Below are 14,931 nucleotides of genomic sequence, written 5' to 3'. Positions count from 1 at the left end.
TAGGCTTCTTTAACTATTTGCTTACCTTTCCCATGATGAAGAACAAAGGGCACTGGTTTCTCCTCTATACTTGTCACTGTGCTTCTATTTTGAATCTCTGCACATGATAATTTTTATTGTCTAGTTTCTTTATGGTGTCCCAATAAAACTTTAACATTTTAAAGATCTTTGTAAACAACTTAACATAAAAGAAAAGGCTTCAAAAAATTGACTTTCTTCACACATGCAAGTGTGGGCTTCCAAAAACATACCTCGCTCTCTCAAACCTATGTGGGCACATTAAACTTGATCAAAACTTTTGCAAGGAAACTTTAGTGAATTAATGACATCATCAACTCACTCAATTATAGACACAGAAATTCATGCATACAAAAAACTTATTTTACATGTATAGCCTCTTCAAAACTTTTCTGCTGCAAAAAACTTCATCAGTTCATGATTTTGCACACTATATATACTACTCATAACATTATCGATTAGACATCTTTGCCAAAACATGCACTTATAAATTATCTATAGAGATTTTGTTTATGTAGAATAGCAACGCTCTCTTATACCATGAAGGTGTTAAAGCCTTATTTATCCCAAATATTAAGCATAGGTTAGAATTTATCTTTGTTTCAAACATTTATTTGGATTTTGTAACATCAAATGAAATCTTAATCTTGGCAATGGCTATAAAGCAAACACAATGGTTCACACCATTTTGCTGGATGTTTTTAAGTGGGGTTGATTACTTGTTTACATCAACAAGGTTCTTTAAAAGGCATGCTTTGTCTTAGGATCATCTAGTGGTGCACAAATCATGCAAAGTGGTACTCTTCCTCAATCTATTCTGCACATTGCTCAATGTTAATGAAACAAGTAATAATCCTTATAAGGCTTTACAAAATCATGTTTAATATCTAGCCTTGAGATCTTAGATACCAACCCTTATCACAAAAAACATGTGATTGTCTTTTTATAGTAGTAGATTATGCTTTAAGCATAGTGCAGTTTTCACAGGTTTAATTAAAAACTAATAATGAAAATAAAAATTAATGGGTAGGAACTTGGGTAAATGAAAGACAAAATGAGTAATGGTTTAAATGCTATTGGACAAGGGAAAGACTTTTATACCGAAATGATATAGAACTAGTGTGGTGGATATAATCAATGAGGGGATTAAAAAATAATTATGAAGAGACTAATGACTTGATTATTGAACATGAAATGTGAACACTTTAATAAGAATCAAGCAAAGAACAACCTTTCTTTGCTTGTTAAAATTACTTGTATATATTTACAAAACAAAGGAGTAGCATTCATGTTATTCAAACATTATTAGTTTTAACTTGATAGAGATGCTATGAATTTTGTGAAAAAGGATATATCATAATATGAGAGAGAGAGAGAGAGAGAGAGAGAGAGAGAGAGAGAGATGCCACTAGCATCAATATAAAATCCAATTGCTTTTGACAAAGTCATGTTATCTAGGTTGAGAGATCCTAAAACCTTGTGCACACGATGGTGGGCACTCTGTTGATTTGAATGATATTCCTTCTTCCCAGCCTATGTCTTATATTATTTATAATAACATGCCTACTTCATTTACTCTCCACTTCCTCTACTTTCTTCGTTTTTATTTTCATATGGAGAGGAAAAAGAATAAAAAGATTTCATGTTTCTTCTACTTCGACTTGTCATCAAACATAAGGTAATATGACAAGGAGGGAAGAACATAAGAAGAATAAGAAAAGAGAAACTTATGTTCTTGAATATCTTCGGGAATGCATCCCTCAACTCAGCATAGTTAGAAAAATGGTCATCATCAAATTGCATGAGCCAATCCATCAGAATATCTTCAAAGGTGGTAGCAAATTGATCTCTTTTGAGCTCCTTTAAGAGTTCTCTTATTGGCTTATAGACCTTCCATGCCTGCTCAAATGTATTGATGTGGATGTCAGGGTCATTTGACTTTTCACCCTTAAACATCAGGAAGTGATTATTTGTTCAAGTTTTTAGCTATTTTAAACCACACTTTGACCTTTGTGTTTTGTCAAGTCAACACTTCTCTGAGTTTTTAGTGCCCCTCATATCCTATTTTATCTAGTTTTCTCAACATTGTATTGAATTGCTTCTCCTCATAAAAACACTCCTAGTTTTGAGTTGTTGATGCCATTATTCTGTGTGCAAGTTGATGATGCCATTGAGACTCCGATTCTAATTCTGAAGTTTCATTGGAGGTGCATTTGTTCTTCTTCTTCAGAGGTGGTCTCATACTTCTTCTTCATCTCCTTTTCCTCCTTATCAGAGTCACTATGTGACTAAGATTGTGTCTTTGGTTCTTCTTGCCTTTCGTTCCTTTTATCAACAAACATGATGGTGTTCTTAATAAAATCTTCCAAGATCTTTGTAGGATTATATTGTTCCATTTTCTTAATGTCCTTGTCCCTTAGGCCATTGGTAGCAATCATCTAAGGTTTTGCACCATTGGTGGGTTTTCCACTTTCTGGGCCTTTTTCTTGATTCGATGTCATGGAAAGAGAGAATTTTCATAAGCTAAATTGATATAAAAATGTGACGGTCTCGAATGTAGCCATATCATAATCTTGTAACTTAATCTAAGAAAACATTGAAACTCACTTAATCGTGCTATTTCTACATAGCAATACAATCAAAGCAATCCTCTCAAATAACAAAATAAGCATGCATGCCATATCCAAGATTCTTATCACATAAGTAAAGAATCATGTAATTTCAAACAAACATTCACATAATATAAATCTCTCTATCAATTAAAGCATCTCATCTCAATCAATCACAATGTATGTGTCTATCTCAAGATTCTATCATCATTACCATGCTTGACGACATGGTTACTCACATAATGACCAAAATCCAACCAATCTAGGGCTTTCTCCGATGCTTGTCCGCCCAACCTCCACACTCGACATCCCGGCCATCTTGAGTATGCCTCTTTCTGAATCTTGTCCTCTCTGGGTTCTACCACATGGCTTTCAGAGGGCATAAATCTCGTTCTTTGTCTGACGTTCCCTGTCTCAGGATGGCCGGCATGCATATCAATCATTCCTTTCATAAAAAAGCAATCACAAGTCATACTTATCATCTTATACTATCTCTAGTCCATAATCTTTCAAGGCATGCATATTCAAATCAATCAAATCAATCAAAATCAACTTCAAGTATAAAACTAGCTTTTAATTCAAACAGTTTAACTTCTCTTAGTATTTCAAGTCACACGAGAATCTTTATTTTTAACAGAATCAATTATCATGTTCTAACTAGCGAGATCATCTCTAGTCACTACTATAGCTAAGTCTTCACTATGCTTATGTCTGGTCTATGTGTTAGTCCATCCGATCAATATAGATAAGATAGTCAATCTTGATGGCAATTTCTAAGGCAAAGCCTGACAACTTGTCTCTTTTGAAGAGTAATACCTTCCAATTTATTTGGAATTAGAGAAAAGTCAAAACTACAAAGTGTTAGGACTTCTAATTCTCTATAAAACATATCTCAGTGATGGTCTTCTAAAAATGAGTTCTAAGGTCTCTTTAAGAGCTGCATTCAAAATGGCCAAAGTTGTGTTTTAAACATAAAACTGTAAAAAACAACCAATGCCACACTTTGTACTTGAATAACTAAAAAACGAAAGGGATTTGGCTTTCTAGCCTCTCATACACTCTTATAGAGTTCTTTGCCATCTAAAACTTTTGTCTTTATGTTAAAATTTGATTCTAAACACACGGAAAGATAAATGCTTCGCAAAACACTTCCTAATAAAGGTTATACCTAAAATTTAGTCACAAACTAGTCAAATATTCTATCTTCTAATTCTTTACCCCACCAAAACTATTTATTCCATGAGTCTCATAGACCAAGATTATCATGTATAATTAAAAAAGTTACGAATTACTCATCGTTAAGCACGCCCTATATCGGATTCTCTCGTATACACTTATCGATTTATTTATTGCATATCAAAATAATTTGAGAAAAAATAATAAAAAGAGAGTTTGTGTACTTCCCTGATATATTTGAAGAGGTCTTGATTGATTGGGCAGGCCTGAAAAATGATGTGCTTTGGTACTTGAAGCAATGTCTCTCATGCCAAAGGATCAAAGCTGAAAGGGTTAAGATGCCTGGAAAACTTCAACCCTTAGATATTCCCCAAATGAAGTGGGAGTGCATTAGTATGGATTTTGTCAGTCCTCAAACTTCATGGTCTCCCAAAAAGGATAGTAATAAGTGATCGGGATTCTGACTTCACTTCAAAGTTCTGGCAATCCTTATTTCAAGCCCTGGGAACTCAACTTTGCTTTAGCACAGTTTATCATCCAGAGACCGATGGCCAGACTGAGAGAGTCAATCAAGTAATTGAAGACATTCTCAGAGCATATTGTGGACGAGAACCAAGAAGTTTGATTCAATACCTTCCTCTGGTAGAATTTGCCTACAATGCATCTTATCATCAAAGCATAGGAATGTCACCGTTTAAAGCACTCTATGGGGCAAGAATGCTTGTCTCCTCTAAATTTCTCTGATCTGACCATAAGAGTTGAGGCATCCAGAAAAATTCTCGAAGAGATGGAGGAACAAACCAAGGCAATCCAAAAGGATATTAAAACTACCCAAGATCGACAAAAGCATTATGTTGACACCAAGAGGTCTCAAAGGATCTTCAAGGAAGGAGACAGAGTTCTTCTACGAGTGCGACCCAAATGAAGTTCTCTATCACTTGGGAAATATAAGAAACTTAGCCCTAGGTATTGTGGTCCCTATACATTTATCAAGTGTCTAGGTAAAAGTGCCTATAAACTCCAGCTCCCAGCCCATATCAAAGTCCACAATGTATTTCGTGTTAGTTTATTAAAACCATATGTACCCAGTCTGGATCATATTCTTGATGATGAACAAGTTGTAATCCCTACTCAAGGAGTCCTTGAATTACAGCCCAATAGCATCATAGATTCTAGGGAAAGGCAACTGCGAAAATAGAACTCTTGTAGAACATCTAGTACAGTGGAAAGATTACCCTGAAGAAGATGCAACTTGGGAAGATGAAGCTACACTCTTAAGGGATTATCCCCAATTCATGACGAGATGAGGACATCTCGATTTCTTTAAGGGGGGAAGGATGTAACATACCCATCTTCACTAATAAAGAAATGTTCATGTAATAGATAAATTTATGAGTTTTTATGGTATAAAAATTAATGATTTCATTATTTGAGTCATTTCTACTTAGAATCTTCAAATTCTAAGCCCAAATTTGAAATTTGCGTGCGATTTTACCCTAATATAGGATTTTACAGCATCCAAAACGGACACCGGATCAAGCTTATACGCAAATTTCAGTCATTTGAGTTAAAAAGCGACAAACTTTAAACCTTAATAAATGCACGACCGGGCATCTGATTGACAAACAGTCTGAACCCCAACGACCAGCAGAACCTCTCCGACAAAAAAAAATACTCTCGGGGCGATCCGGCACGCAAATCGAGGCGGACACCCAAATTTGGGTACCCCACCCCAAAAAATTAGACCGTACACACTTACTAGGGTCCCCGTAAGATGGCTGCCCAAGAGCCAAAGGACGGTTGCCTACTGTATGGTCCACACGTACCTCTACGTGGACACCCATGCTATCCCAGACCAGATAAGGTACATGCGTACCACTCCTTTCCCGGACAATTGACACCGTACCTTTCCCCTAGACCCATGCAAGCCACTGATCCATAGTCTTTGATAGTACACCGTCCTTTCATCCTTGCTTTGCGCAGCGCCCGTACCCTCACCCCTCAGCTATATAAACCCCCAGGGTGCTCCACAAACGGCACACATTTCTGTGCTGCGTATCCCCTGTTGTACCGTCATCCGTGCCGCCATCTGTCCCTGTGTAGCGTACTTGCTGTAGTACAGCCGCCCCTTGCATCTCACACCCCCCTCATTTGCCTCTTTTCAGATAAGCTAATTTTCCTCCATCCCTCTCTTGCTAGGAGGCAGTGTCCTTAAGTCTTCTCCTCCCCACGTGTGAATAGACTTACAACAGCCCTCTCAGCCCTCCTCCATGTTTTTGGTCTTAAGGACATCTCACAATCCCCCCCATTTGCGTAGACTTTAATAAGGGATTTTTGCCTTTAGATAGAGTTCATATGCTATAGTCTTTTGCTCATACGGTGAGCAAACGATCACAGAATTGAGATCCGAGTGAAGCATTTCGACCGCATCAGTGAGCCCTACAAGTCCACGTCCAAGATGGCCCCATCCCGGAAACGTCAGAATATTTCCCCGAGAGGAGCACGCAACAACGAAATTAGGGAAGATGCTCCCAATGCGGCTCCAACCCTCCCTCTTCAAGCTCCTCAAGGAAATGGTGGCCAGGTTAGATTGGTTATATTTTAAAGAAATTTTTTTGTTATATATATTGCTAATAAATGTGTATCTTTTCCTTTTTGAAATAATGACATAAAATTGTATGAAGTTACGAATTGTGTGATGGTGTATTTATTAATAAATTGCATTGAAATTGTTATCTTTAAAGAGTGCAAGTTTTCCTGGCTTCAACGCTAACTCCGTTCCGTGCTTGTGTAACCGGGTGGCGTCGTTAGCAAAGCCCGCGACGAATGGCCCAAGGTATCCCTCGTACCATGGAAAGAATAAGGTTCGCCGATTGAGGCGAGAGGTTATGATGCTGTCTAGTTCTGAGGGCCCAGGCTAGTGTGGTAAATAAGCCCACCCTAGTGTGCAGACATCCCTCTGAGGGGCGGGAGGATCAAACGATGGAGCCTAAGAGGGCGACAGGCTGGCTTGAGTCCTCGCCAGCGACCGATGATGAGGTGTATGGTCGCATAGGGTTTTGCCCAGCATGTAGTGGCTGGAAGGCCGAATTCTAGATTATCGACAGAGTAAAGGAAAAGAATAAGAGAGCCGGTTTGGCTTGTATGGAATTGATTCATGTATCAACTTTTTATATATATATCTTGTCTTTGGCATGATTGTATTGTGTAAAAAGGCTGTTTTAACAAACCTTATGAAAAGGGCCATAACTAAGGAACATGTTTATTTATGTCAAACAGTGTGGTAGGATTAATTAGAAAACAAATTGACGCGTGAGTAGGGTGGAAAGTGGGAGGATGGAATGCCCCGACGGCACCATCCTACGGACAGGTGGACCCAATTAGTCCGGTAACTTTCCAACAGATATTAAGTGAAAGCCCTACGCTAGATAATTAGGTTCTTGGGCAACTCTATTCTAGAAGACTAGGTCAACGGCTGTGCCTTGCATGGATGAGAAAAAAAGTGTTGTCTCTAGAAATCAAGTCTAGTGGTTGCCCAATTTATGATAAATTACCCTATGGGTGATTTGACTTTGAGAAGCAAGAAACAAACCCCTGAGATGTGAGAAATTGATCAAGCTTGATGTACCATGAGCGTGAAGCTTGTTTTAGTCCATACAAAGCATGGTGGAGTTGGCATACAAGATGTTCCTTTTCAGGAATTGTAAATCCTTCAGGTTGCTTCTATGCATGAAAATCAAATATGATAAAAATAACACTTTTATAATAAAAATAATAATCTTTTATGGATACTTCTATGCATGAAAATCAATTATGATAAAAGTAACACTTTTATAAGAAAAATTAATCTCTTATGCATACTTCTATGCATGAAAATCAAATATGATAAAAGTAACACTTTTATAATTAAAAAAATAATCTTTTATGCATACTTCTATGCATGAAAATCAATTATGATAAAAGTAACACTTTTATAATAAAAAATAATAATCTTTTATGTATGAAAACCAAATATGATAGAAGTAACACTTTTATAATAAAAAAATAATCTTTTATACATACTTCTATGCATGAAAATCAAATATGATAAAAGTAACACTTTTATAATAAAAATAATAATCTTTTATGCAAACTTCTATGCATGAAAATCAATTATGATAAAAGTAACACTTTTATAATTAAAAAAATATCTTTTATGCATACTTTTATGCATGAAAATCAAATATGATGAAAGTAACACTTTTATAGTAAAAAAATAATCTTTTATGCATACTTTTATGCATAAAAATCAAATATGATAAAAGTAACACTTTTATAATATAAAAATAATCTTTTATGCATACTTCTATGCATGAAAATCAAATATAATGAAAGTAATACTTTTATAATAATACTAATTTTCTTTTATACAAATAATCAAAATGCATCTTCTATGCATGAAAATGATACTTTAGAATATAGAAACCATAAGGATTACTCTTTTAGAATAATAAAAGATGAAATTTATTTCACTAATTTTTAAAAATTTTGCCATAACCTCCTTTGTATGGCTGACCATTTTTCAAATTTTTAGTCTCTAAAATTAATTAAAAGTGCACCGAGTATTAAAATTATTCTAAATAAACATTTTTCTACTTATTTAAGACCAACATAAAAACTTGACTTTAATCATTAATCATTCACCTAGGATAGAGAATGGTTGGATTTACTAGAGAAGAGAGGGGAATGCCTTTTGCAATGAGGCATAACATCACTTGCAATTTTAGAGAAGACAAAAAGCATAAAAAAAACATAAAAACCATAAAATAAATGGAAAAGAGAAGAATCACCAACTTACTAATGAATTTGAGAGCTTTCCTTTGGCTTGATGGTTTGAAGGTTCAACTCTTGTTTGAGACAAGAGTGGCCACCAATCTTCTAGAAGAAGGAAGGTCAAAAACTATTGAATTATGAATACAATTCACTATTTTTGGCACTTAGGAGAGAAAGGGTAACAGTGCAAAACACTATTAAGTTTCAACAAAGGGGAAGGCTTCTATTTATAGGAAAAAATGAGCTTCTAACCAAGCCAACTGATTCTAGAATTTTCCAGATCAGTTTGGTCAATTTTTGACCATTTTTAGGTCAGTTTTGCTCACTTTTTGGATCTAGTTGAAACAGGAGAGAGGAGAGATAAAAATATCCCATTATTTGGGAGTTTAAAACTCATTCAAGCATGTGAAATAGGCGCCTCCTTCATGAGGGAAATTCCCCCCATGCAGAGGTGTCAAAAATGCATCATTTCACCTAAATATCTCTCTTTTTTAACTATTAACCTTGTCCTTAGTCAACTCTTCATCTTATGTGAGTATTTACTCATTTTTGGAAAAATTTTATTTTATTTCCTCATTTATCTCCTCCCTATTTGGATGAATCTTATTGGTCCATAGGAACCTTAATTGAAAATTTCGAAAAAATCTTCACCCCCAAGATAATGTCTCTTGAACAGATTATACTTAATATCTAATGCACCTTCTCAAAATCTTTTTGAACTTCTGTTTTAGGGAAACTTATTTTAATAAGATGAGATATTTTTCTATCCAAAAATATTTAAAATCTGAATATTCTCTTTCTAGAATATTTTCTCTCTCTCTATGCCAAAACTGGTAGAAACAAGATCTTTTATATTTCCGAAGAGGGATTTGATTACAGGAGAAGATGCTGGACATCTTGAGAGGCTGGGGAGGAATCTTACATTCTCTCCCACTTGAAAAACGCGAGATGTCCTCATCTCACAAACTGGGGGTAATCCCGCAAACAGATCGGCTTCATTCTCCCAGGTGGCATCTTCAAAAGGATAGAACTTCCATTTTACTAATAATTCTCTGAGAATTCTGTTCTTGAGAATCTTTTCTCGAACATCAAGAATTTCTTCAAGTTGGAGTTCCATCTGCCCTTGGGATGAAGAGGTCAGGATTTCATCATCAAGCACATGATTTGGGCTTGGCACATATTTCTTTAGAAGGCTTACATGGAATACATCTACACCTAGTCGAGTTCACCTACAATGCTTCTTATCACCGAAGTATCGGGATGAGCCATTTTAAAGCTTTGTATGGACAAGATTGCTTAACACCATTAACTTGGTCTGACCCATTGATTAGGGTCGAGATGTCCAGACAGATGCTTGATGACATGGAGCAGCAGATGCAGGCAATTTGTAAAGATATAAAAGCTGCCCAGGATCGACAGAAGCACTATGCAGATAAGAAGAGAATAGATAGAGAATTCAAAGAAGCATATATGGTCTTCATTCGAGTACGGCCCAAAAGAAGTTCTTTATCTCTTGGGAAGTATAAGAAGTTATCCCCCAGATATTGTGGGCCATATCTGATTACAAAGAAAGTAGGTGACTTAGCCTACGAGTTTCTTCTGCCTCCTCATCTTAAAGTTCATAGCTTAGCCACTTCTTGGGTTCCTTGCCACCCACAGCATGACCGAAGTATATCTTCAATTACTTGGTTTACTCTTTAAGTTTGACCATCGGTCTCAGGGTGATAAGTTATGCTGAGATCCAAGAAAGTTCCCACTGCTTCGAAAAATGCAGTCCAGAACCTTGAAGTAAATTTGGGACCTCGGTCACTTACTATTCTCCTGGGTAGGCCATGCAATCTGAAGATTTCTTTGAGGAACACTCTGGCCACATCCACTGCAGTGTAGGATTCTTTTACTGGAATCAGATGGACAACTTTGGTTAGTCTGTCAACTACCACGAAAATGGAGTTGTAACCTGATTGTACTGAAGGTAATCGAGTAATAAAATCCATACTGATACATTCCCATTTCATCTGGGGGATGTCCAATGGATGTAGCTTCCCAGACATTTTTACTCTTTCAGCTTTGACTTTCTGGCATGTTAGACATTGACGTACATGATTCAGTACATCCTTTTCAGACGAGGACAAAAGAAGCTTTTCTTTACAGACATGTAGGTTTTGATGAAACCTGGATCATGGGCTTCATTCAGAATTTGATTCTTGGTTCCCTTATCATTGGGAATGCATAGCCTGCGATTATAATACATATAATGCCATCATGCAGGTTGTATCCTTGAACTCTGTTCAACTCCTGAGGAGTTTTGCTTTCCTACATAAGTAGGGTAGTAATAGGGCAAAAGAATCTATCCTGCATGATCTTCTCACTAACGCAAGGAGGGAGCAGAGAAGGAGCACACAACACGGGTGAAGGAAACCGATCAAGAAAGAAGACTCACTTTTTCATAGGTGAGTCAGTTTGTCCTTTGCCTTGTCTCCTTCCTCAGATTTGTTCTCAAATTTGTTTATGCTATTGTGTCTTTGCTTTTTGGGTTTGTCTCCGTCCTTTTGCTTCTGTGGTTGCAATTTTGGGTGAACAATTCTGACAAGGGCGACAGTGGATCTTTTATAAGGACACATTGTCGGAGGTCAGTCGCTTTCGAAATTTTTTTTGAACAGGTCGCGTGTAAAAACGCGTGTATCCTGTCTGCACACAGACTGTTCAGGCGGTTATACATGCGTTTCTAGACGAGTGTATACACGCGTTTGTGGCTGGGTGTATACACGCGTTTCTGGACGGGTGTATATACGAGACTGTGTTTCCTGTTTCTATGGTTTACAGGCTGATAGGTGACTTAAATGATGATATTTGTGTGAGTCAAGAGACAGCCCATGATGTACATGAGGATTATTTTTGCAGATTCTTTATGGATATTCCAGGTTCTTCATCCGATCCATTTGCGTATAGCAATTGGCTGATGGAGATGCTAAATCATTTTGGGCGCCATCCTAGTCCAGTTGAGCTTACAGAGTATATGTATGCCCATCCCCCTCCTTCCATGCCTGGTATCTATACCCCTACCGCGAGTATCCAGGGCACTCCACAGCCGTCTATGCCTATGAGTCCGACGAGACGGCATGCAGCTTCTCCTCTTCCACGCCCACCGAGGAGACATACCTCGTCCCATACATACTCACGCACACCCTCCCAAGCACCGTCACGTCAGGGCTCACAGCCACCATCACGTACTCCCTCAGAGCTACCGTCACGTCAGGGCTCACAGCCACCGTCACGTAGACAATCCCCCAGTCGTGACTCCACCCGCAGCAGTAGGAAGAGTGGGAGTGGAGGATGCGGCGGGTGCTTTGGTGGGGGAGGTAGTAAGTAGGGCACGCGGTGAGAGAGGAGATAGAGGGAGAAGAGTTAGAGGAGACAGTTCGAAAGAGGAGGAGATGAGAGAGGTGGAGGGAGTGATCTGCTATGATGTGACGGATAGGGGCGGGATAGTGATGGATGCTGCGAGGAGGAGGGAGGTAATGGAGTACATGCATGGGGTAGTATCAAACTTGTATAGAAATTGTTTTATTAAATTTAAAGATCAAAATAGCCGATTAGTTGGGGAGGTGATAGAGGCTGTACATAGTCGGTACCCCAATCCCCCACATGCTACATTCTCGGATGTATGGGGAAGGACGCGAATAAGGGAGATCTTAAGTAATAAAAGATCTCACCTTAAAAAACTCGCGTACGATGATGGGCTAAATGTAGCTGCGGGTGGCTATCCTGCCGAGAAACCTGCCACCCACCACTGTGCACAAACGCGAGTGGAAGGAGGCAAAGAAACGAGCAGAGGGTGGCGTGAAGAGCAGGCAGCATGTGGAGGCACGACGGATCCAGATGGAGACAATTGGATCTTCGCATTTCAGATCTGGCGGCGTCGAGTCATGGGAGACAGAGTTCGTAAGTATCTTGCCACTTTATTTGATTGTTTACTTAATTCATTGATTCTATGATTGTTTTAATCTTACAAATTGTGTTGATTATGATACAGTGAGACGGGTTAGGGGGAGGAAGCCCACAACCCACGATACTGCGTATGCTCGCCGGCATAGCAGACGTGACACATGGGGCATCTTCAGAGCCGAGGGACGTATTACGGACGCGCAGTTTGAGATGGCCATGAGACCATACGGTCGACAGGTACTTGAAAACTCTAAACGAATGATTTTGGTTTATTGAATTACATATATATATACTTATATACTATATATTACTTGAGCAGGCACAAGCTGCTGAGATGATCCACTCGCCGCCACTGCAGAGGGTGGACATGAGTACTACTCATCGGACATTCGGACCGATGTAAGCTCATCTGAGCATGGAGGGAGCACTGAGTCATCATCTGGGTCTGAGTAGTACTCAGACTTATAGTATCACATTCCATATTGAGGATGTGGTTGTATATATTTTTTTGTAAACCGAAGCCATGGGCTACTTCGACATATGGACTCCCTTGTATATATGTGTGAAATTTTGATAATAATATTAAATCGTGAATCGATAGTATTGCATTCATGTCTGTCTTGAATCGTGTATTGACAATGTATGCATTCATGTCGTTCTTGTCTTAATCTTTCTCGTGGATATGTTCTTCGTGGATGGTCCAATGCACCAAAAAAAAAATCCAGAGAGTGTTATTGGGTGCTCGAATGCTGGAACAGCATTCAGGTACCAAATAGCACTCTCTGGATTTTTTTTTTGTTCTCTATTCGCGTGTATAAACGCATCAGAACGGAAAAAGGCGCGTGTATATACGCGGATAATCTGTAAAATGCACGTGTATAAACGCGTCAAATCTGAGAAATACGCGTGTATAAGCGCATCTAAAGTCACAAAATGCGTGTATAGACGCTTGTATCAGCGCGTCTAAATAATGCAGCTGGAACTGACAGAACGCGTGTATACGCCCGTGTATCAGCGCGTCTGAACAGTCCTATACACGCAATTTTACACGCATGTCTGTGGTCGCGATGATACACGCGCTGATACACGGGCCCGCTACTTTTTTTCACAAGTCATTTTTAGCGGCTAGGAGCGCGGTTATGAGCCCGATCCCTTGTAGTGTGGACAGAGGCAGATGGCTGAGCTAGACTTCTTCTGGGGTTTCCCTGGCTTGGGCAAGACAGACCCTGATTAGACTGGTATGAAGGGGTTGGTCTCTGAACTCGGGGTCCTTGACTTCCCTGTCCCCTTGACATGGGAGGAGTCGGGTAGTCTTTTAACTGGTGACCAAAACCCTGGCATCCAAAACATCGTTTTTTAGTTCTGAGCTCATCCCTCTGATTTCTTGAAAGAGGTGGGGCTCCTGAGAAAGTATTCTGGGCGAAGGGTCTTCCTTCACTTTTGAATCTTTCTGCATCCTGATTATGATTCGGACCTTGCTGCCTCTTTGGAGGTGGAAAGTTTGAAGTACGTCCCTGGGCTTGGAATCTTTTAAAGTTAGAAGGTGCAGGCTTTGGCGGGACCTTTACTACAAACGCTTTGGCAAAATCTTTTGCCATTCTTACTGCTTCAACCATGGACACTAACTTGGCATTTTTGACTAGTGTGTCCAAGGGTTCGTTTATTCCCCGAATGAGCCTGGCCATGAGTTGCTCTTCATCTAGAGGTGGTGAATATTTGAGTAGAAGAGCAAAGGCCTGGTGATATTCCTTGATGGTTTTGCTCTCCTGCTTTAGCTCTAAGAATTCGTTCTAGTTGAGTCCTATGAAGAGCCTTGCGAACATCAGGGTCAAGCTCGTCATCTTCAAAGACAGGGTCTGGCTGACGGCCACGGTTTCCTCGTCTCATGATTCTGCCAAAATTTTTATATATTAATAAATTTTTATTTTGATATCATCCACGAGATCCTAAGATTTAAGAGATTCGGAAAACAATTTCTTAAACAAGACAATGATCTTATTGGAGATCTATGACAAATGTCCGATAACAGATTTTTCTTTATCAGATCTTTCGTAAACAATCACTTATACAACAGGGAATTTTTTCTCCGGAAAACATTTCTTTATTTATATAAAAGTTGCAATATGTACATAGAGCAGCTCGGCTCGAGAATCACCGCCTCAGTCGTAATCACATAAAGGAGCGAAACTGCGAAGAAGACATACCATGGTATACACGATTCATTACACAAAGAGGTGCTCTAATTCTATTTCTCGGGATAAAGCGGCTAAGAAGTCTAAAAAATCGGCATGAAGTTCTGAAGTTCCTGGGTGAATGATCACAGAGTAGAACACACTGAACAAGCCCTAGTCTTATCAGAATCATGGCCAAG

The sequence above is a fragment of the Cibotium barometz genome, chromosome 3 (assembly GCF_041138505.1).
Source record: "Cibotium barometz isolate CiBa-2024 chromosome 3, ASM4113850v1, whole genome shotgun sequence".
NCBI classification, from domain to species: domain Eukaryota; kingdom Viridiplantae; phylum Streptophyta; class Polypodiopsida; order Cyatheales; family Cibotiaceae; genus Cibotium; species Cibotium barometz.
The sequence above is the reverse complement of the archived record's forward strand: the minus strand, read 5'-3'. Positions refer to the sequence as shown.